Consider the following 24,424-nt stretch of genomic DNA (forward strand, 5'->3'; position numbering starts at 1 on the left):
TTGCCCATAGTGTCTTCTAATAAAAATATTTTGTTTCAGAATAAATGCTTAATATCTAAAGTGTTCTTTGGTCTCAGAATGTTAATAATATAATCAAGTATTACTGATTAACTTTTTGCTCGGCATAGCAGAGAATTACTGATATAAGCATTTCCATATATTAAGAATAATCTTTTTTCTGCAAACTTTTCAAATATCTTTATTTTTCCTGATTAAGCTTTTAAACTTTGACTTTTTTATTCTATTTTATGAATACTGATGTTTTGAGATGGCTATTTCACACTTTGATCAATTCACTGCATCACTGTGCTGTATGAGGAAAGTTCTTTGTCTATTTTATGGATCCTGTGAATATGTGTGAACTACAGCACAACGTACTCACGAGTTTTGATAAATTGGTACCCAGAAGATTATCATCATCCCAAAGTGTTACTTTATACACCCTTTATAGTCTGTTCCACCCCCACTATGGCAACTACTAAACTTCATTTGTCACAATGATTCTATTTGTCTCTGCTAGATTTTAAAATAAATGAAACCCTGCAGTATGCACTCATCTGTTTCAGACTTCTTTCACTCAGGATAATGTTGCTAAGATTCATCCACGTTGTTGCATGTTATCAACAGATCATTCTTTCTATTGCTGAGCACTATTCCATTTATGAACATACCATTATTTTTTTTATCTATATAACTGTTTTATTTATGTCGTTGCCAGTTTGGACTTCCTATGAATAAAGCTGTAGTAAACATTCATGTTCAAATGTTTCTATGGGAAAATGTTTTCATTTCAACCAGAAGTGGACTGGCTGGGTCTCATGGTAAGTATATGTTTAACTTCATAAAAAATTGCCAAACTGTTTTCCAAAATGCTTGTATAATTTTACAATCTCAACAGCAATGTAAAAGAGTTTCAGTTGCTCTGAAATCTTGCCAGCATTTGGGTTTTGCCAGTCAATTTGTTTTAGACATTCTAAAATGTGTATAGAAGTTTCTCATTCTGGTGTTAAATTGTACCTTCCCTGATGATTGACACTGGACATAATTCATGTGCTTTTTGACCCTTCTTATATCTCATTTTGTGAAGTGTCTGTTAAAATATTTTGTCCATTTTTACTGGGTTGAAAATAATTGGGTTTTAAATAAGTTTTAAATGATACTTACATATTCTACATATAGTCATTAATCAGATATATTTATTGCAAATATTTTCTCCCAGTCGGTGGCTTGCCTTCTAATTTTTTGAATAGTGTCTCTTGTAGAGCAGAATTATTTAATTTTCATGGAGGCTAATTAATCAATTTATTCTTTTTCAATCTAAAACATATTTGCCTATCCGAAGGAAATAACGATTTTTCTCCTATGTTTCCTATAATGTATGCTTTGTGTTGAACAATCATCTATTTAGAGTTAAAATTTGTGTATGGTAGTAATATGAGTCAATGTTCTTTTTTTTTTTACTTATGAATATACATTTCTTTAAAGATTATTTGTTTAAAACTATTCTTTCTCTATTAAATTTCTTTAGGAAATATTAGTAAAAACCATTCATTTGTATATGCACATGTCTACTTCTGATCTTTCTGTTTTCTGTTGAGCTGACCTAGATTGTCTTTAAGCCAAAACCACAGTATCTTGCTTACTCTACTTTATGGTCAGTCTTAAAATCAGATAGTGTACATTTTCTTAGCCTTGTCCTTATATTTTAAAATTGTTTTTACCATCTTTTACATCCTTTGTACTTTCATATAAACTTTAGATCAGTTTATCAATTTCTATAAAAAAAATCTTTCTGAAATTTTGTTTGTGGTGGGTAACTATAGAGAGCAAAATTGGGAGAATTTATACCTCAACTATCTGCATCTTCCAATTCATAAACATGATATACCTTTAAGTAAATTTTCATTTTTCTATTAGCGATGCTTTTAGTTTTTGTTGTATAATGCCTGCATGTATTTTATAAATTTGTCTTCAAATGTATCATATTTTTGATGCTATTATAAACTGTATATTTTCATTTCTCAGTTGCAATTACTTATTGCTAGTATATTAAAAAGACTTTTTTTCATATATTGACTTTCAACATGCAACATTGCTGAACTCACTTATTATTTCTAATATCTTTCTTATACACTTCTTAGGGCTTTCTCCATGCCCAAATGGAGCATGTACACATAGATAGCTTTACTCCTTTTACAACCTTCAATCCTTTTATGGTTTTTGTTTGTTGGTTTGGTTTTTTTGCCTTATGAAACTGGCTAGGACTTTAAGTACAATGTTGAACAGGTATGGTGAAATGGACGTTTTAACTCTATTCCCCATCTTATGGGAAAAATATGCAATTTTTCATCTTTAAGGATCCTACTTCATGTTTATTGTAAGAAGTTTAAAATGTACAATTATATTTCTTATATTCTGCCCTTTGTTCTATTGATGGCATATAATTTTCTTATACTTATGTTAATAAATTCCATAAAAACATTGTTATTACATTGCTTTAAATCATCAATTATCTTTTTAAATGACTTGATATAAGGAAAAAAGAAGATTTTAGAAAATATACCCACATATTTGTTATTTGAGGTGTTCTGCATTCCTTTGTGTGGACCCAAATTTCTTTCTGCCTATTTTGATAATGCCCTTTAACTCTTCTTGTAAAACAGATATGCTGGCAGTAAATTCTCTCACTTTTGATTGTCTATATAAAGCTTTGTTTTACTTATATTTTTGAAAGGTTATTTTATAGGTAGCACTCTAAGTTGGTGGTTTTATTTTCTTTCAATAGTCTAAAGATTTTGCTCCATTTTCTTCAATAAAGCATGATTTTTTATGACAAATCAGCTGTCATACATATCTTTTTAAAATATATATAATTTGTCTCTTCTCCACCCCACCCCTTTAGATAGTTTTAAGGTTTACTTTTTATCAGTTTTTAGAAATTCCTTTGTTTATGCCTTGGTTTGATTTTTTTTTCATAATTATTTCTGTTTAGAGTTCATTGAAATTCTTAGTGTTGTGAGTTTGTAGATTTCATAAATTAGAAAAGTTCTGGCCAATAGTTCTCACCTCTTGCCTTCCCTTTTGTACTTTACTGAATGGTCACTGATTCTGAATTCGTTTTTTAATGTTTTATTTCTCTGTGTTTTTCTTTTGAATACTTTATATTGCCATATTTTCTCATTCACCATTTCTTCTTTCTAAAGTTTCTTCTGAAACATCTAATCCTCTATTAATTTTATCCAAAGTATATTTCATTTGAAGTATATTTTTCATCTGTAGAAAAATGGTTTGCGCCTTGTTATGCCTTTCATTTCTCTCATCATGTTTATGCTTTACCTTCTTAGAAATATGCAGTCTATTTATAATAATGCTTTTAATGTCTTAGTCTCCTAATTCTATAACCTATATCATTATATCTATATCGTCTGTATCATAGGTCTATTTTTGTTGATCATTTTTCCTAGTTATGGTCAAATGTCCCTCTTTTTACTCAATACTAAACACTTGGAATTTTCTGCTGATGAGGGCTACATTCCCTTACATTAACGGGCTACTTCAAGTGGTCCAGAGAAAAGCTACAAATTTGAAAAGACTGAGCAGATATTTTCAGCTTGTTCCTACTACGCAGGAGTTAGTTTGGAATTTGAATCTCAAAAAGTTGGAGGAATTTGATAAATATTTTGTACTTTCCAATTAAATCATCATAAAGTTCTTGCCTTAGGAGTAGAGCTATATTTAGAGACTAAAATGATAGAACGAGTAGTAAAGGCAAAACTTACAGAGACCACCCTATCAAAAGCATCAACCTAAGCCTAAAGGAAGAAAACGAATACTTTTTTTAAAAAAGTTTATTTATTTCTTTTTAGTAATCTCTACACCTAACGTGAGGCTCAAACTTACCATCCAAGATCAAGAGTTGCATGCACTTTGGACTAAGCCATCCACGTGTCCCAAGAAAAGTAAATCTAGTTTCTACAACATAATATTCACATTATCCAGCATGAAGTAAAATGTTTCTAGACAACTCTCATTTTTCTCTTTTTCATTTCCTTCCTCTTCCTTTCTTTTCCTAAAATTAAATAAATAAAATTAAATAAATACAATACAATATAATACGATAAAAAATTAGTCAGAAGTCATTAGGTATAGCCAGTTAGCCAGGCAAACAAAACATACATAGTTGGGAGAGTGGTAAAGGGGAATACACAGTTACATAGAACACAGAGTTGAAACCTGAGAAGGATGAGAAATGAGTCCATGTGAAGGGCTCTTGGTGTGAGATATCAAAGTTTGGCATGAAAAAGGCATCCAAGTAGCAGGGGAAGTTTGATACAAGTTGTCCAAGTCCAAACATAGTGAGAATGATATTCAAGCAGAAGGATGACCTAATGTCACTATAGAAGGCCAGGCTGGTGTACAGTGTAAAAATCCAAATGTAGTGATAACAGCACCCACACATGGATGCAAAATCATAGTATCAGAGAATGAGAATTGGAAACTATGGAAAGGTAGTCTACTATAATGTAAGAAGAAGCCTGCCACTTAGGAAGATAACCTACAATGGAGAGTTGGAATACAAATGGTATTAATAGGACTTGCACATGAGAGTGCAACCTGGAAGGACTGAAGGGAACCATAGGGTGAGTTTGCCTGCTGCTGGTTGTTGAAGCCTGAGTGATATTTCTCCCTGGTTGGATGACTAAGCTGATATTTGAGCAGTGTGAGGAGGCAACTGTATTAGTGTAGTAAGACTTCCATAACAAAATACCAAAGACCAGGTGGCTTAACCAAGAGAAATTTATTTTCTTATAATTACGGAGGCTGAAAGTTCAAGATCAAAGTGTTTGCAGGTTTGGTTTTTCCTGAGGCCTCTCGCCTTGGCTTGTTGATGCCACCTTCTCCCTATTTTCTCATGTGGCATTTTCTTTGTTCATCTAGATCCCTGGAGTCTCTTCTTATAAGCATTATCGGTCATATTGGATTAAGACCTCATTTTTATGATTTATCTAAACTTACTTATCTCCTTAGGGGCCTCATCGCCAAATACAGTCATATTGAAGGTTAGGGCTTCAAGTTATTAAATTTAGAGGGACGTAATTCAATTCATAATAGCAACTTACATGGGATGGGAGACAGAAGTTGGAGATTTGAAATTGACTGGATGTAATGACTATAGGGACGGAAGAAGCAGAACAACAAATGAGTAATATAGAGGATAGAATAATGGAAAATAATGAAGCTGAACAAAAGAGAGAAAGAAAAATTATGCATCACAAGAGTAGATTTAGGGAACTCAGTGACTCCATCAGACATAATAATCTTCATATCAGAGGAGTCCCAGAAGAAGAAGAAGAGAGAGAAATGGAGACAGAAAATTTAACTTAAGAAATAACAGCAGAAAACTTGCCTAATCTGGGGAAGCAAGCAGACATCCAAATCCAGGAGACATAGAGTACTCCCATCAAAATCAACAAAAGCAGACCAACACTAAGACATATTGTAATTAAGTTTGCAAAATATAGTGATAAAGAAAAAAATCCCAAAAGCAGAAAAACAAAAGAAGTCCCCAACTTACAAGAAAAGATCCATGAGGCTAACTACAGATCTTTCCACAGAAACTTGGCAGGCTAGAAGAGAGTGGCAAGATATATTCAAGTGCTCAGTAGGGGAAATCTACAGCAAGAATACTCTATTCAGCAAGGCTATTATTCAGGATAGAAGGAGAGGTAAAGAGTTTACCAGACAAATACAAACTAAAGGAGTTCATGACCACTAAACCAACCCTGCAGAAATATTAAAGGGGACTCTTTGAGTAGGAAGGAAGGACCAAAAGTGACAAAGAGTAGAATAGGACAGAGAAAATCTCCAGAAACATTGACAAAACAGGTAATAAAATGGCACTAAATACATATCTATCAATAAATACTATGAATGTAAATGGACTAAATGCTACAATAAAAGACAGAGGGTGTCAGAACAGATAAAAGAAAAAACAAGACCCAACTATATGCTGCCTATAGAGATTCATTTTAGACCTAAATTCACCTGCAGTTTGAAAGTGAGGAAATGGAGAAGCATTTATCTCGCAAATGGAAATCAAAAGAAAGATGGAATAGCAATACTTATATCAGGCAAACTAGATTTTTAAAAAAAAATTTTTAAATAATTTTTGTTTTGTTATATTAGTCACCATATAGTACATCCCCAGTTTTTGATGCAATATTCCATGATTCATTATTTGCATATAACACCCAGTGCATCATGCAATATGTGCCCTCCTTAATACCCATCACAGGCCTATCCCAATCCCCCACTCCCCTCCCCTCTGAAGCCCTCAGTTTGTTTCCCAGAGTCCATAGTCTCTTATCGTTCATTCCCCTTTCTGTTTACCCTCTTCATTCTTCCCTTCCTTCTCCTACTGATCTTCCTATTTCTTATATTCCATAAATGAGTGAAACCATATGATAATTGTCTTTCTCTGCTTGACTTATTTCGCTTAGCATAATCTCCAGTCCCAACCATGTTGCTGCAAATGTTGTGTAATTGTTCTTTCTGATGGCTGAGTAATATTCCATTGTATATATGGACCACATCTTCTTAATCCAGTCATCTGTTGAGGGGCATCTCGACTCCTTCCACGATTTAGCTATTGTGGACAATGCTGCTATGAACACTGGGGTGCATATGGCTCTTCTCTTCACTACATCTGTATCTTTGGGGTAAATACCCAGTAGTGCAATTGCTGGATCATAGGGTAGCTCAATTTTTAACTTTTTAAGGGACCTCCACACTGTTTTCCAAAGTGGCTGTACCAACTTGCATTCCCACCAACAGTGTAAGAGGGATCCCCTTTCTCCACATCCTCTCCAACATTTGTTGTTCCCTGCCTTATCAATTTTTCAGGCAAACTAGATTTTAAACTAAAGACTGTAGCAAGTGATGAAGAAGGGCACTATATCATTATAAAGAGGACTATGTAACAAGAAGATCTAACAGTTATAAATATATTTTTTATTTTTTTATTTTTTTAAAGATTTTTATTTATTTATTTATTTGACAGAGATAGAGACAGCCAGCAAGAGAGGGAACACAAGCAGGGGGAGTGGGAGAGGAAGAAGCAGGCTCATAGCAGAAGAGCCCGATGTGGGGCTCGATCTCAGAACGCGGGATCACGCCCTGAGCCGAAGGCAGACGCTTAACCGCTGTGCCACCCAGGCGCCCCCACAGTTATAAATATTTATGCCCCCAACATGAGAGTACTCAAATATATAAAACAGTAACAAACAAAAGAACTCATTGATAATAATACAGTGATATTAGGGGACGTTAACATCCCACTTATATCAATGGACAAATCACCTAAGCAGAAAATCAACAAGGAATCAATGGCTTTGAATGACACACTGGACCAGATGGATTTAACAGATATAGTCAGAACTTTTCATCCTAAAGCAGCATAAAACACATTCTTTTCAAGAGCACATGGGATGTTCTCCAAAATAGATCACATACTAGGACACAAATCAGGCCTCAACAAGTAGAAAAAGATTGAAATCATACCATGCATATTTTCTGACCACAATGCTATGAAACTTGAAGTCAACCACAAGAAAAAATTTGGAAAGGCCACAAATACATGGAGATTAAAGAACATCCTACTAAAGAATAATGGGTCAACCAGGAAATCAAAGAAGAAATTTAAAAAATATATAGAAATAAATGAAAATAAAAACATGATTGTCCAACACCTTTGCAATGCAACAAAAGCAGTCATAACAGGGAAGTATAGAGCAATGCAGGCCTACCTCAAAGGATACAAAATATTGATTTGAAGGGAAACGTGCACCCCAATGTTTGTAGCAGCATTATCAACAATAACCAAATTACGGAAAGAGCCCAAATGTCCATCAATTGACGAATGGATAAAGAAGATATATATGTATCTATAATGGAAGATTTCTCAGCCTTAAAAACAAATGAAATCTTGCCATTTGAAATGACATAGATAGAGCTAGAGAGTATTAGCCTAAGCTAATATTATATGTGGATATTTACACATATCTCAAACTGAATTCCAGGTTTCCTCTTTCCCAAAAATTCTTTGTCTTTCAGTATTCCTCATTTAATAAATGGGACCTTCATTTATGTAAGTAGTTTATTCCAGGAATTCAGAACAATAATTCCCTCCCCTTTACACCGCCAATCTTGTCTATCACTAACGATCTTTACTCCAAAATATTCCTTTGAGACTTACAAATTACCCAGCTTCCTCAACCTAATTTAAATTGTAGGTAGTATAGTACAGTGGTTAAGAGTAAGACTTCAGAGCCAAAGCGCCTGTGTTTCAATTCCTTCTCTTCCGTCTAATGGCTATACTACCTGGAAAAATATTTACCCTGTCTGTGACTCTGTTTCCTTATCTTCAAAATAAGACTAATAATAGCGTTGATCTTACAGGATATTGTGAAAGTATCACATAAATTAATACTACAACAGTGTCCAATATATTTCAGCTACTTTTCTTTCTTATTATTTTCTAAGCCAGGATCATTTCTGGCCTGTTTTAGAGCAGAGTCTTTTCAACTGGATAACAAATATTTCTCTTACAGTATTTCACTTACTTCTCCACATAATAGTCTAAGTAATCTTTCTAGCAAAATCTAATCATCCCTGATACCTTGCTGCAATGTACAAAGTCATGTTTGTAACCTTATCCTTCCACTCTTTGTATTCCAACTTTACTAATCTTCCCTATGTTTCTCTTAGATAGTAAGCTCTTTCTTGCCTCAGGGACTTTGCAAATGCTAGCTTGTCATCATCTAACAAACTTTTACTGGTCTTTTAATTTTCAAACAAATTTACTTTTTCAAATAGGATTTGTTGGTGGGACTTCCAGAATAGCAGAGTAGGGACCACCATAAATATACTGTTCCATGAAGGCCACACAATATGGGGAAAATAATTCAAATCAATTTTTTCAAAATTCCAGAAGTTAAAGGGTTAAAACAACCATAAGAGCAGTTCATTCAGGAAACAAAGAAACAAACTGCTGAACGTTGATTAACAGTGGGATTCATGACTTTTTACCTTAGCCTATTTCCATCTCTCCTTCCCAGCCCTGAAATAGTTTTGAAAACCAACAGCATTATAATCGTGGTAGCTTTGAAAATTAGCTACCTTACAGCCACCAGAGAGAGCAGACCAGGACTGCAGTTCCCCAAAACTTCCCACCTCAAGTACTGTTACTCTTTGAATTGTCTCAGAGCTTCCTGAAAAATCATTATTTACAGTGTGTTGCTGTTATTTGATATAACTCAGAGTTCCTTCCCAGGAAAAGTCCTTTCCCCAACATGTTTGTTGAAAAACAATTACCTGCAATTATTTATTATCACAGTTGCCTGAGACTGAGATACAAGTTGGGATAAGCAAGAGCTTACAAAAAAAAAAAAAAAAGACTCGTAGAAAGTGATGAGACCATGGGGGCTCTGAAAAGTTCTGACATAATCCTGGTGATCACACACACAGGGCTGTGAAAATGCCCAGAAAATAACTAAGAGATCCCAATTACTCATATCTGGATGAGCCTGAGGCCCTGCACAAGCAGGAATTAAACTCTAAACCAGAGATGTACAAAAGTATTAATCTTTCCTCCTCCCCAGACATACACTATCCCTCAACAAAAGATAGGAGATTTACCAGATTAAGGCATTTAGGGAAATCTCTAAGAATTAGCTGACCACTAAGCCGATTGAGCAGAAATTTCAGTGAATACAAACTTCATGAGATGCAGACTTTGTAGAATTAGTCCAAGAAGGTCACTAACCAAACAAAAATAATGATAACAAACACCGGATAGGGACGAATAAGATTTTCATAGTGCCAAAATATATTACCTAAAATGTCCAGTTTTCAGCAAAAAAATAAATGACTTTAAAGAAAAGGGAAAATATAAACCATATACAGGGGGAAAACATAGAAACTATTCCTATGGAGGCTGGATTTTGGACCTGCTAGACAAAGATATTAAATCAGCCTTTTGTTGAGATTATCAATAGTTTATCTGTCTTTCTATCTGTCAATCAATAATGTAATCTATAAGTTATCTAAATACAAAGTTTACTTAGAGAAAAATTAAAGAAATTAGAAAAAAGAACCAAACAGAAAATCTGCAGCTGAAAAGTACAATAACTGAAATGAAATATTTACTAAAGGGGCAAAACACTATGTTTAAACTTGCAGAAGAAAGAATCAGTGAACTTGACAATAGGTCAATAGAGATTATCCAGTGTGAGAAAGAGAAAGAAAAAATAATGAAGAAAAATGAACAAAGCCTCCCAAACTTGTGGGATACCATTAAATGTTCCAACATGTGCATAATGGGAGTCCCGGAAGGTGAGAAAAAGAGAAAGGGACATGAAGTATATTTGAAAGACTATGGCCAGAAACTTTCCAAATTTGGCGAAACACATTAATCTGTACATCCAAGAAGCTCAATAAACTCCAGTAGGATAATTTCAAAGAAATCCACACCAAAGTATATCATAGCCAAATTTTCAAAAGCCAAAGACAAAAAGAAAATCTTAAAGGCATCAAGAATAAAATAATGAACCACATGCAAGGACTTGTCTACAATATTAATAGCACTTCTTATCAGAGAAGAATTTCTAATCTCCTTACCCTCACGTGTGGGGAAAATTTAGTCTACCATATTCTCTGCATTTTTTCTTCATTGCTTTTATCAATTTTATGTTAACCTGTGATTATTTGTTTAATTCCTATCTCCACCTCATTGTTAAATTGTCAGGAATAGATCTGACACATAGTAAATCCTAAATAAATGAATGAATGAACTAATGAATGAATGAATGAATGAACAAATGAATGAACACAAATCATCCACCATATATCTGACTTCCTCAGTTTTATTTCCAGGGTTTCTTTGACTATACTACTAAGGAGCTCTATCAACTTCTCTGAGAGTTAAAGGGAAAAGACATGTCAAGTATTTTTAAAATATGAATGACTATTATTTCATAAAGCTTAGAGCCGTTATCTTTGAGAGAAGAAATGAACGATGATGGTGTTTTCTTTGGAATGTCATTCTACACATTCCAAATTTTCCATAATGACCTGCTATGGACTGAATTATCCCCTTCCCCCAATTCACATATTGGGTTCCTATCCCCTAATGTGACTATATTTAGAGATAGGGTTTTTTGGCGGTAATTATGGTTAAATGATGACATAAGAGTGCAGTCCTAATTTGATTAAGACTGGTGGCCTTGCAAGAGGAAGAAACTTCTCTCTCTCTCTCTCTCCCCCTCTTTCTCCGTGCACACTGACTAAGGAAAGACCATGTCAGCACACAGTAAGCAGGTGTCCATCTGGAAGCCAAGAAGTGTCCTTGACAATGATGCAAGCCAATGAGTCCTCACAAATCATGCAGGCACCTTAATGTCAGACTTCCAGCCTCCAGAACTGTGAGAAAATCAATTTCTGTTGTTTAAGTTACCCAGTCTATGGTATTTTGCTATGACAGCCTAAGCTGACTAACATTCTCCTATATTTATTTTACAACAGGACGGAATCAGTTTTATATCAGATTTAATGATGTTGTGTCACTAAACGTTCACACTCTTCTGCACTGGTTTTTTTTTTTTTCAATGATTTGATTCAATAGAGAAAAAAAAGATGCCTTAAATTGAGGATTATTGAGGATTGAGATAATGCAAAGATTGTTAGAACAAGTAATCAAAGCAGAAGCAAAATTCAACATCTATTTTTCCTTCTCAATTCTTTCATCTCTTAACCCAAATTTGCACGTATGCACTTTTTCTCTGATACAAGCTTGGAAAGTTACATATTCACCTTTTTCCCTCTCAGATAAGTTATTGTGATCTTATATCTATATCTTGACTCTCCCATTGGAATGTGAGCTGGTCGGCAAGGATCAGGAATAAACTGATCCCTCTTACTACCCAGTCTGGCCTCGCATGTCCCCAGCATATCATGGCATCTCTGCATTGTACTGGGGGGAGGAGTTCTTCTGTTTTAGGAATACTTTTGTGACTCTAATTTAAAAATATCTTATCTGTAGAGTTAAATATTAGGTCCCTGAAACATTTCTTATTCATTTAGAATCCCTACATATTTTGTTGAGTAATAATAGTCTTGTTAAGCCTAATTTGTTATTTCTTATACAGTAGGACAGTAGGCTGAACAAGGCCAGTACTGACCAGCTTTCTCTCTGGACCTTTGTATGCTCACTTGTGGAATGGTGTAAGACTGCATACAGCCGAGGTCTCGTTCGATATTGGAGCTTTGCAGGGGTTCAGTAGTGGCTCTCCAGTCCTCAGAAGCCTTCAATAGTTTCTCCATCCCCTCAAAATAATAAACAAACAGCTTAGCACAGCCCAGTGGTCTGACCGTAACTGTGTAAACTACCTTTGAAGCTGCATTTCCCACCTTAGCCTTCTACGAACCTTGTTCCCTGATAACAGAGGACTGTTGTCATTCTCTGTACACACAGTACGCTTCTAGGCATCTGCACCTGACTCCCCAGCCCTTAATGGTCTCCCCTAATCCCCCACTGATCAAGAATATCTCATCCACACCTACTGCTTTAAAGCCCCCTCACCTCCAGATTAAAACTTGAGTGCCTTTGTTCTCTCAGTTTTTCTGCTTTCCCTCATTCTATTGAAAGAGGATGTTTATATGTGTGCCTACCACTTGACCAAAGGAAAGTGCCTTGTGTCTTTTTATTATTTGTATCCCTAGTGATGTGTACACACATACACACACACACACTTTATTTAATTTATAGTTTAAAAATAAGTTAAAACTGCATGTAAACTATAGTGCAATTAAAATAAAAAACTTCAAAAAAAGAAATAAAAATAAAAATTAAAAATAAGTTAAAACTAAAAGTAACAGCTTCGTTATTAAGTAACCTTTTGTTCATTGGGAAAAAAAGTACTCATTTTGATTACAAGAAGACTCACAAAAAATCAAGTATAACATTCCAGCCAAAGCTTTAATCTCCAACTAAGCACATTCGCTGGAATCTCACGAGAGACTAAATCTGAGATATATTCTATATTAGTTTATCACCCCTGAGCCCTTAATTAGCATGAGGTCTCACAGAGTTACTAGATGAGAAGGTCATTTTAAAAATTACTCCAAATTATCGCATGGTTCTTGCAAAAAATAAACGGAAAAGAGGTGATAGAAAAGAAATCCAGGAGATGTTCGCCCCAAATCCCAGCAGGTTTGACAGGTGTGCACACAGTGTTAGACGACTGCTTATTGGAGCAGGAGTAGGCAGGCAGACATGGATGCTTATCCTGGCTCTGCCTGTGAGATTGTTGTATCCATGGCAGGGTACTTGGACAATTTCTCAGGTAAGAATGTGCTCTTGTTTCCCAGATACATTGTGGGGATTGAGAGACAGAGAATTGTAAAATGATAATATGGCTCTAAATCACCTTTTTAAACAGCATGATGGGAGCATACCTGTTTGGGGATTCTAATCATGACTTAGAAAGTGCTGTGCTGCCTGGATTTGGAATTGGTTTCAGGGTGAAGAGAGTTTGAAGTTCACTAAAGATATCAAAAATGATATATAATGGCTGGAAGTTGGCTATGAATGATTTAGGTTCAAGTTAAATATTGCAGGATGAGACTGAAATCCATGACATATCATATTTCATTCAATTTGAGACACCATTCACTATAATATGCACCAATACTTTACGTACAAGGAAGAAAGAAAGCCCACTGGCAATTATAGGTGTAAGATACTTTTGCTTGTGCTATATATTTGGATTTTAGAAAATTAAAATGTGAAAATATATGCTTCTTAAAAACAATAAAATAAAATATATGTGCGTGTATATATATACATGTGTTACTAGAGATCATCTCATGTTCACCAAAAACTGTGTCCAAAAAGTAAAGTCAATATATCTACTCCTAACTTTGTTTTCTCTACCCCTCTTTTCTTATGCTGAATGGCACTGCTTTTTTTTCCTAGTTGCTTGACTCCTTTCTCTGTATCACTCCCCGTACCTCACGACTCATTGAGTTCTTTGGCTTCCTCTATTCTCTCTGCTGTTTATCCTTTTTCCTTTCACCATTAGTTGACTAACTTTGCTCCACCTGTCAGACTCCAGCTTTGATGTTGGAAAAAAATGCTGAATGTGCCAAGTCCAAATTAATAGATCCTTCTAAGTTCCTCAGCATCTATTGAATTCATATATTCCTACTCACAACCCTTATCCTATGTTGTACCCAATCACTTCCTTGGCTGTAGCTACCATGAAAACACAAGTTCCTTGGCTACAAGGAATGTCAGTCTGTTTTACAGCTGTGTTTCCAGAACCTAGAATGGTGCCTCGTGTGGATCAACTGTTGTATAAAACTCAATGATTGAATAAATGAAAATACTAATTTAGACTTTTTAAAAAATAAAAGTGCTTTGGTTTTCAGATATTTTAAAGAGTAATACAAATAAAAACATTCTCAAATTGAAAGAGGTCAATGAAAAACAGCACAATGCTGTGCAAAAGAGAAATCATTTAAGTCAAATAAAAGCTAAATGCACTTAATTTCTAATACACGTAAAATGTTCATTTTATCCATTTTTGCTTTCATGCCAGACACATACTGTATGTCACAGTGAAGAAAGTTTTATTTTAGCAGCTTAATTGTGTTTCCCAACTCTGAGCTACCTTTTAATCTTTTGGGAGAATGATCAGTAACCTACATTGATTGTATTTCTGCTTCTATAAGACAAGAGGCTCTTAATGGAACCTGTGATCACTGTGGGTCAGAGAATTAAGAATACAAGCCCATTTCTTTCCAAGCCTTTTTTTAAAGAAAATATAAAAGGTTAACTATCTTTCTTGAAGAGATTGCCTAAAAATAAAGTTGAAGTCATTATCAATTGACTACGTATTTTTACTCTACAGACATCGTTCTGTAAGATATATGACAATTAGAAAGTTTATATAGTAGAAATTTCATGGTCTCTGGAGTTTAAATTTCTTGATTCTATATTCTAACTCAGTGATATGGAATAAATCAGTTAATTTATAAGCATCAACTTCCTAATCTGTAAAATGCAGGTAATAATATATGAGTTTTTATATGTATTAAAAATAAAATTAGATGAGATTTAAATTTTTTTAATTTTTTAGTTTGTTAGATGAAGTTCCTGACACTTAAAAATGTAAAAGAGTAAATATAACAAAGTAAAACAAAGCCTGTTATACCAGAAAAACAATAAAACACTTCATTTTAGTTATAAAAAGAATTCAAATCTACTAGCTGTATTTTGTAATAACAGGGCTAATATATATAAGGCAATATGTAATCATGTGACTTTTTCAAAATCAAGTGGGATTTTTAACAATGGTCCATACTGATTTTTTTTTCCCAAACAAATTAAGACATAACTAGCATGCTCACTAACAAATACCTCTCATGAACATCCCTCATTGAACGCAAGATGCTGATAAATCGTAGAACAAAATAGTGATAGATTACAGCATGTATGTCAGAATAGGATAATCTACATGAAAAAATTTGGCAGAGATAATCAGCTGGTATTTATCACTACTTGTTTGTGTAGTCACCTTAGTTTCTTCATGCAGCAAGTTTTACCCTTAATATTCTACTAGGATTGAAGGGTTAGAGTGGCATGAAACAGTTAAAGTTTTCTGCTTTAAAAAAAATTCTTCTCTTCCTGATTCAACATGACATTTTTTTTTCTCATTTGTAACATGATAGATATTTCTGTCCTTTGGGTAAAGTATTTGATTGAACATTTAAGTTACTTTTTTAGATCTTCAATTTTCACTGATTCATCTCAATAATGCCTTGGCTTTTTCACCTCTCACCGCCTCTAGCTTTAATATACCCCAACGTTATAGGTAACAAAATCATAAAAATTACTTTGTGTACTGTATTATTGAGAACTATAAATGGTCTTAGAGCATTTTTAAATGAAATCACATTTCTTTCAATATTAAATCATGAGTATTTGCCATGGTTTAATTAATACTTCAGTTCCTCGCACACACTAAATATTCGATGAATGTTGCTCCTTGACACATTTATGTGACATCAATTTTCAAACTGTTTTAAGATTCAGGTCACAGATATATTTGACCAGTTCCCTCTTTTTATGAGAATTCCAAGTTTCCAATAAGAGTACTGGATCATGTAAAGTTAATTTTCTTAAACCATGAAGTTGTATTCATCAATGATTCTAATAGCTGATTGCCGTAACCAATGGATTCATGAATGATTGAGTGGAGATCAGGATTCTGCAGCTAACCTCATTTGTGCTTGTAGGTCTTGTACCCTGATATAAGGAAGGGAGCATAACAAATTTCTGTGTTGAAAACAGTAGATTCTTAATACACTGCACTGGGTATAACCCTCAGGTTACAGAAAAATTGTGTCAGTCTTGCCTAAAGAAATAAAAAAAAATGTATATTTTATATATATAAAATACTATGCTAAAAGAATGAAGAGTAGAAAATCCAATTATCTAAATGCTCTCAAAAGCAAACAACCACTTGCATACTTCTGATAAGTAAACTATTTTATAATTTTGGCTTTTTACACTTTCTTGAAGTTTGAATCCTCTGATAATAAGTTTTTCGGTCTTTGTCACAAGCAAATAGAAACAAGAGGGATAAAATTAGGGAGAACATAAATATTAAGCCATGGTGTTAAAAATTATATAAAAATATAAAAACAAGGAGACATTATGGCTTATACACATTAACCTTGTAATAATATTTTTTTAAAGATTTTATTTATTTATTTTAGAGGCAAGGAGTGGGAGCAGGGGAAGGGTCAAAGGGAGAGGGAGAGATAGAATCTCAAGCCGACTCCGTGCTGGATGAGGCGGGCTCGATCTCACCACCCTGAGATCATGACCTGAGCTGAAATCAGAGTGGGTCACTTAGCGATTAAGCCACCAAGGCACCCCAGTAATAATATGTTTTAATCAATAAATCCCACTCTAGATTTAGAGGATATATTAGAATTTATGTTCCTTTCATTGGTGAATTTTGAAAATATCATATTGATAATAGGAAATAGATATTTTTGAAAAGAAAGAACGCATAATATTTAATACCTTTATTCATATGGGTCCAGCAGCAGGCTTTTTGTCATATTGCCAGCAATAAAATCTGATCAAGTGATTTGCATGTCGTTACATAAAAATGTGAACAAAAATCTAAGGGTAATTCTCTTTTTTTAACAGAGTAAAATGATTCAGAGAAAAAAAAAATCCAAAATCTAATGAATGAGTAAATCAATGCTAATGCAAGTAAGAATACCTTGAGAGGTAATATAACACCAGCAATAAAAAAGAAAGATACCTAAAATATATGGTTTAGGAAATGAAATCACAAAATTGTTGCTTGGCCACATTTAAAATAAAATCCCTGCACGATGAGCTAATGATAGCTAGAGGACAATCAAAGCCAGTCCCTAGTGAAAGGGAAATACAGAATAAAGCTGGTGAAAAGTAATTTATTTTTCACAACTAGCACACTGAATGCCATTTACGGACAGGATATAATGATAAAAAGCTCAAAAGAGCTCTAAGAAGTAAAAGAAAGTAAAGGGGTAATCTGGAAATGAAAAGGACATCACAAGTATGTTTTGGATAGAAGCAAAGGGACACATGCATTCAACATTAAACAAAAAGGAATCACATTAAAGTATTGGATAATATCTCTGTCATTTAATAAGAAGGTGATCCTGAGCAAGCTACTTAACCTATTAGAGACTCCAAGGGTACCTGGTGGGTCAGTCGGTTAAGCTTCTGCCTTTCGCTCAGGTCATGATCCTGGGATCCTGGGATCAAGCCCTGCATGGGGCTCCCTGCTCAGCGAGGAGCCTGCTTCTCCCTCTGCCCCTACCCCTGCTCGTGGTTTCTCTCCCTCTCTCTCAAATAAATGAGTGAAATCTTAAGAAAAAGAGAGAGAGAGAGAGAGAGTCCATTTTCTTGTCTGTATAGTGGATATAGAAATGGCATTTTCCACATAGGGCTTTCATGGGGAATAAATGAGAATTTTTTATTGATCAGTACAATGCTTGACTCACAGGCAATATTAAATAAATATTTACGGGGTTATGTTTATTTTTTTCAGTTACAAGACAATATACATTTTTTCTGTTGGTAAGCCTAACATTTCTCATCCAAACACCATCACAGTTGCATATCTTATTTCTCTGGAGGCAAGACCGTACACCAGCTATACCCCTCTGTAACATCTGAGTTATCTCCTGCTGGCCTCCATGCCACACTGCTTCTTGTTTAATACAGGGCACTCCTTCTGCAGAGTCTTTGCACTGGCTATACCATTTCCTCTGGAAGATTCACATAGTCTTTCTTCCTTTCTTCAGTTCTGTCACCTCCTCAATAATATGTACTCAATATCGCATATTCAAAATTGCACTATGTTCCACATTCAGTGCTCCCAAATCTCTTATCCTGCCTTACTTTTTTCCCCAAATCACTTTTTAACATAAGAATAACTTATGCATTATGTTAATGATTCACTTTCTATCTCCCCTCTTTGAAATGTAAATTCCGTAAGTAATGAAATAATTATCTATTTTGTTATGGTATATCCCAAGAACCTGGAAAATTCCTAAGCTCTTGGTAAGCACCCAATACATTTTTTTAAGTTGAATTAAATATATAAATTATCCTTAACTTATTAAAAAATAAACATAAGTATCATTAATTCCAATGCACAGATGGAATTAGAACACAAGAATTACTTGGTCAAATGTTCATACCTAGTAGGTAGCTGAGCTAAAATTTAAATTCCAGTGTGTGTGAGCCCTTAGTCTTTGTTTTTTCTACTATACCACCCTTCTATCTAGTAAGGAAGCATAGAGGGGATCCTTTATTGCCCAAAAGGAAGTCACTCAAACAATAGATATTATATTTTGGAATAAAAAGTTCGATACTGTAATCTTTTCCTCTCTGCTTCAACTATTTACACTGTGTTAATATTAGTAGTGAATAAGTTAAAGAGAGGAGATTGTCCTGGAACGTGGAAAAGAATAGATCAACTTGGGGGAAAAAAGGAAGACTAGGACAGCATGAAAAAATGTTTATAATAGAAGAACAAATGAAGAAAAAGCCAGAATGTCTATGAAAGGAAGTATTCCCCACAACTGTGTATGTTCTAATCTTTTTAAGACTCGGGATAGTTCCCACTCATGAGCTGTCCACATGTATTATTTTTTCTTATTATGTCTATTCTATTTCTAATCTTCCATGTACATGTACCAGAAAATGTAAAAATATAATTAAATAGAACTTGTTTGCTCCTCTCCCCTTAAAAATTGGAGGGAAAATTCTATTGGCTTACAAATGAGGACTGATATAAATTATGCCTGGTATATATGGTTTACCAATAGTAAACAGTATTGTGTATCAGTGATTTTTGAAATTAATAAATAAAATCAATTTAGTCATACAATGTTGTCATTCCACACCACTTTATTATCTAGGTTTGCTTTCCGTCAGCCCAGGAACAGAGACTATTTTTCATAGTAACTAAGAACGTACATTTGTCAGAAAATACACCAGCGTTTCCGTCCTGGCCCTGTCATGTCCTCAGTGTGTGACCTCAGGATGATGTTCTATGTTTTCTTTTTTTTTTTAATAATAATTTTTTATTGGGTTATGTTAGTCACCATACAGTATATCCTTAGTTTTTGATGATGTTCTGTATTTTCTAAGGTTCTGTTTCCCCAATTGTAAAATGAGGTTAATTTGTGTATCTGTCTGAAAGAGATACTGTGAAAATCAAAAGGAGAACATGTTTCTAGAGTAGTTGGTAAGCACTCAATAAATATTTGTTTTCATTTTTCTTATAGTGTGATACTTGGTGCATATACTCTTCTTTTCTCTCTCATAAATATCACAGCATAAGCTTAGGTCTTTACAAATATAAGTTTAGCATCATTGTTGATGGTGGTGGTCCCAACGATGCTGATGGGTATTTTTCCCAGATAGTCATTCAGTACTTGACAGTTAAAGAACTTTAAAATGGACTTTACAAAAAGAAGCAGGAAAAATAATTAGTGGACAAATAACTTGCTAGGGAATTTTTTTTAAGAGAGAGATATCTCATTTTTATGACTCTCATGAGTCATCCTAAATGGATTACATCCAGGCCGACATTAATTTGTATGATTCCTCTGCTGAAAAGGGAATACAGCAGATGGACTATTATTATTCATATCCGTTACAAACAATACCTGATAAATGCCATTGGCATTACAAGTTCTTTGGGAGTACATAAGTTTATATAGTATAAACTCAAATAAACCACTAGGGTTTCTAAGTATCCAAAGTATTACTGAGAATTGGCCCCTATTCCTCACTGATATGGTAAAAGAAAAAAAGAGATGAATGACATCGAAATATGTTATCCCCATTCTAACTTTGGATACAAGAAAGCTCATCATTGAAAAATGTCATTATTTTCTTATTACTTTTTAAAAATTTTATGTCGAGTCTACCATTTTAGTTCATATTGATCTCCATTTATTTCTCCATTTAATATTCCACAATTAATGCTTTTCTTTATTTCAAATAAATTTAGACTCTCTATAAATACAAAGAAAAGAGTCTCAAGTTATTCTGACATATATAATTAATCACTATGTTTTTATAAACTGATTTTTGTTTAATTGAGTTGGTGTCCATTGTTCTCATTATCTTCTTGTATTTCGGGTGACACGTGAGATAAGAATTCAAATCTTCTTTAGAGACACAGCTACAAAAGGAGGATTCTACTCAGATTTTAGAGTGGCAGAAGGAAAGCACCAACCAGTCAGCAGTGTTCACCAGTGAGCACTCTGTGGACGTACGAAGCAGTGAAGGATGTTAGCAATTAAATAAAAGATAATGACTGGGGTGGCTCAGTTGGTTGAGCGTCCAACTCTTGATTTGGGATAAGTCATGACCTCAGGGTCCTGAGGTTGAGCTCCATGTCAGCCTCCATGCTCAGCAGGGTGTCTGCTCCAGATTCTCTCCCTTTCCCTGGGTCCCTCCTCCCTCTCCCCTGTTCACGTACTCTCAGTCTCTCTAAAATAAATAAATAAATCTTAAGAAAAGAAAAAGGTAATGACCATGTATTTCAGGTATGAAGGGTTGGTTATGAGAAATTAATTATAAAGGGTTATTTATGAAAAGTTAGTTATCAAAAGGTAAGATTTAAGAAGCTTAATTGGAAGCATAAAGTTTAGCTAAAAAGATAACAGCCATCTTGAAAAAAAAATAGTGTTCTCATTCTCTCTTCAGAACTTAAGATTTTACTACTAGTTTAACCTATGGAAAAATGAAGTGTGCTTTCTTTCCACTGAATATTTAACTAAGCTGATATCATGTGCAGTAGAATCAAGTCTCCATTCTTCTCAAGTTTTTGTCTCCAGGGAAATCAGCAGGAAGTGCTATGTTCTCATTCTTGTTTATTATGTCTTTAGCAATTAATTTTAAGTTTCATAGTAAAAAAAAATAATTGTAGGGACACTTGGGTGGCTCAGTTGGTTAAGCATCTGATTTCGGTTCAAGTCATGATCTTGGGGTCCTGGGACTGAGCCCCATGTCTGGCTTTGCACTCAACTAGGGGTCTGTTTCTCTCTCTGCCTCTCCCTCTGCCCCTTCCTCTGCCCCTCCCCTCATTCCTCACTTATGCCCTATCTCTCAAATAAATAAATAAAATCTTAAAAATGTTAAATAGTAAATAACATCATATGTAGAATCTTGTCACTTTTTGACTATCTAAAAATTATTAATTTAATTTTGAGGTAAAATTATTAATAATAACACAAGTCACATATTACTGGCTATTGTAAGTTAGGTTCCCTTGTTTTACTTCAGGCATTATCATTTTTTTTTTTTTTAATTCTTGAGTGATACTAAAAAGGGAAGAATGAAGGGGGGGTAAACAGAAGGGGGAATGAACCATGAGAGACTATGGACTCTGGGAAACAAACTGAGGGCTTCAGAGGGGAGGGGCGGGTGGGGGATTGGGATAGGCTGGTGATGGGTATTAAGGAGGGCACGTATTGCATGGTGCACTGGGTGTTATACGCAAACAATGAATCATGGAACATTACATCAAAAACTAAGGATATACTGTATGGTGACTAACATAACATAATAAAAAATTATTATTAAAAAAAGTGCATTAAAACAAAATAAATTGTAAGATCTATAAAGACTATATGCATCTTGTTTTCTGGAACTTTCCAAAGAGTTGGTTGCTAATAAATGTTATTTTTTTAATTAGAAGAATGACAGTTAAATTAATGTTGAGTCTATTTTAATATGGAGAAATGGTTAAAAGTAATTTAGGAAAGATTCTACAAATTACCTGTGATGAAGCCAAGAATAGAACGTAGAGCTTTGAATTTGTAGCTCTGCAATCAGATGCCCCCATCTAATTTGTCTTCCATGGTACACTGTGTTTAAATCACTTGTGCTATTCAGGGGAGAGAAAGAGTTATTCTGAGTTTGAATTCAGTTCTATTGCTGAATCAGCTACTTCCTCAACGTTCTTCCTTGGTTACGTCTGCATTTTTCAAGTCATTTTTATCCCTCATGTGTATTTTCTGATCCTTGAGTCCACGGATGAGCCAGTAGGTCAACAACTGATGTAGAAATTGCATTTAATTTTTTAAATAAAAAAATCAGCAAATATTATGTGAAAACATGAAATGTGTTAAATAAAAAAATAATAAAACTAGGCTTTGCCTTGATGAACAGTGGTTTTGTACCATTTACCTTTTGAGAGAACAGCGAAGGTGTTCCAACCCATAGATGCAGGGCAAAGCTGGTAGTCACTGCTGCTCTGCAGAGGAGCTAGTGAGCCAGCCGGTCATTTCACCAAGATGAGTCAGCCTCACGCCATTGCCGTTTAGCCATGGTAGCTTATGTTCCCACAGCATCATGGTGAAGGCTATTCTCAGAACGCAGCCTTAAAAATAGGTTTGTGGGTTGAGGAGTGGGAGGAAGGTTCACACTGTTATTACAACGCAGTCTGTGCTCCAAGGACATGAGGTTGTTCTAAACCTGTGGTGGAAAAACCTGTCTGTTTTCCACAACAGATGGGGAGTAGGAGGGGAAAACATTTTTTTTTCCTTGCGTGCTCCCTCTAACTAATATTGTTTAGCTACGTGTAACAAACAAGTGGTTGAGAGTGGAGTGGCACTGTACCACCCACAGGAGTGATCGAGGGTGAGTGTCAGTGCCAAGTCTGTTTTCTACGCGGCTATTTCAGTTGAGTGAGAGAAAGTATCGTCTTCACCACTACGGGGCAATAAGCTTCCGGGGAGTTCTCTGCTTACGGAGATGAAGTTCAATTTGAATAGACAGTACAAACAAGGTTAAGGAGTTTCTAACTCCAGAGTTTGCTGCAACCCCTCTAAAAGTAAGACAACAGTCTGTATCCAAACACCAGAAAGTAGCGAATGTATTGTGAAGAAGTTACTAGTATGCATCGTCTGTCTCGATGTTCGCAGTAATATTTGGGATGCAAGCTCTCTCTCTCTCTGCTGCCTAGTTCGCTGCACTCTATAATTAGAGCCTCTCATTGTTAGAGCGATAAAGTAGGATTCAAATAAACAACTCAGGATTTTGACATTGGTGGGAAATAGTACTGAAAAATCATTACAGGAAAGTGAATATTAAATTCCTGTAAGTGCAATAGGATCAACGTAGTCACCTACTGAAGAAAATGAATAATTGCATTTGTAGAAGCAAATTACAACGGGTGGGGGGGCAACCAGTTAAAATACAGATAAATCACTTTTTATCCCGTTGTTGTGGCACTCAGCTTTGGGAACTGATCATTTCAGAAACTGGAGTCTCCTGAGAAGAATTTCTTGCCAAGAGAGGGTTAGCATGTTAAAGCAGACAGTGTTTTGGATTACTCTACATATCTCTACTATAAATAGAGACTTTCGAAATGCTGTTTTGAGCTATTCAAGTTGAGCTAGTGATCAGATGTGGCAGACTTCACAATAATGACGGACTGACATATGAATAGGGGAAAGACTCATCATTTCAGATGGACAAGTCTTGATGAGTTCAAACTATAACCTGTAATCTTTAATTTAAACTAGCTACCTAGCTGTAAAGGTAATGGCTTATGATGTGGCTTACTCATTTATTGCTAATCACAGGATTCACATATTTGAAATCCCTAGCATTCAGGAACCTGTAAGAGGATTCACGCACGTGTTCTACTTTATGCTGCTGATTTGCAAAACAATGAGGCTGGTAATGATGTGAAAGGTTTAACTGGCTCTCCTTGTGTCTCCTCTATCTGAACTGATTGTTAGTTGTAAAGAGAAATCTTCGGAAGCC

Source organism: Ursus arctos, unplaced genomic scaffold (assembly GCF_023065955.2).
Source record: "Ursus arctos isolate Adak ecotype North America unplaced genomic scaffold, UrsArc2.0 scaffold_13, whole genome shotgun sequence".
Taxonomy (NCBI): domain Eukaryota; kingdom Metazoa; phylum Chordata; class Mammalia; order Carnivora; family Ursidae; genus Ursus; species Ursus arctos.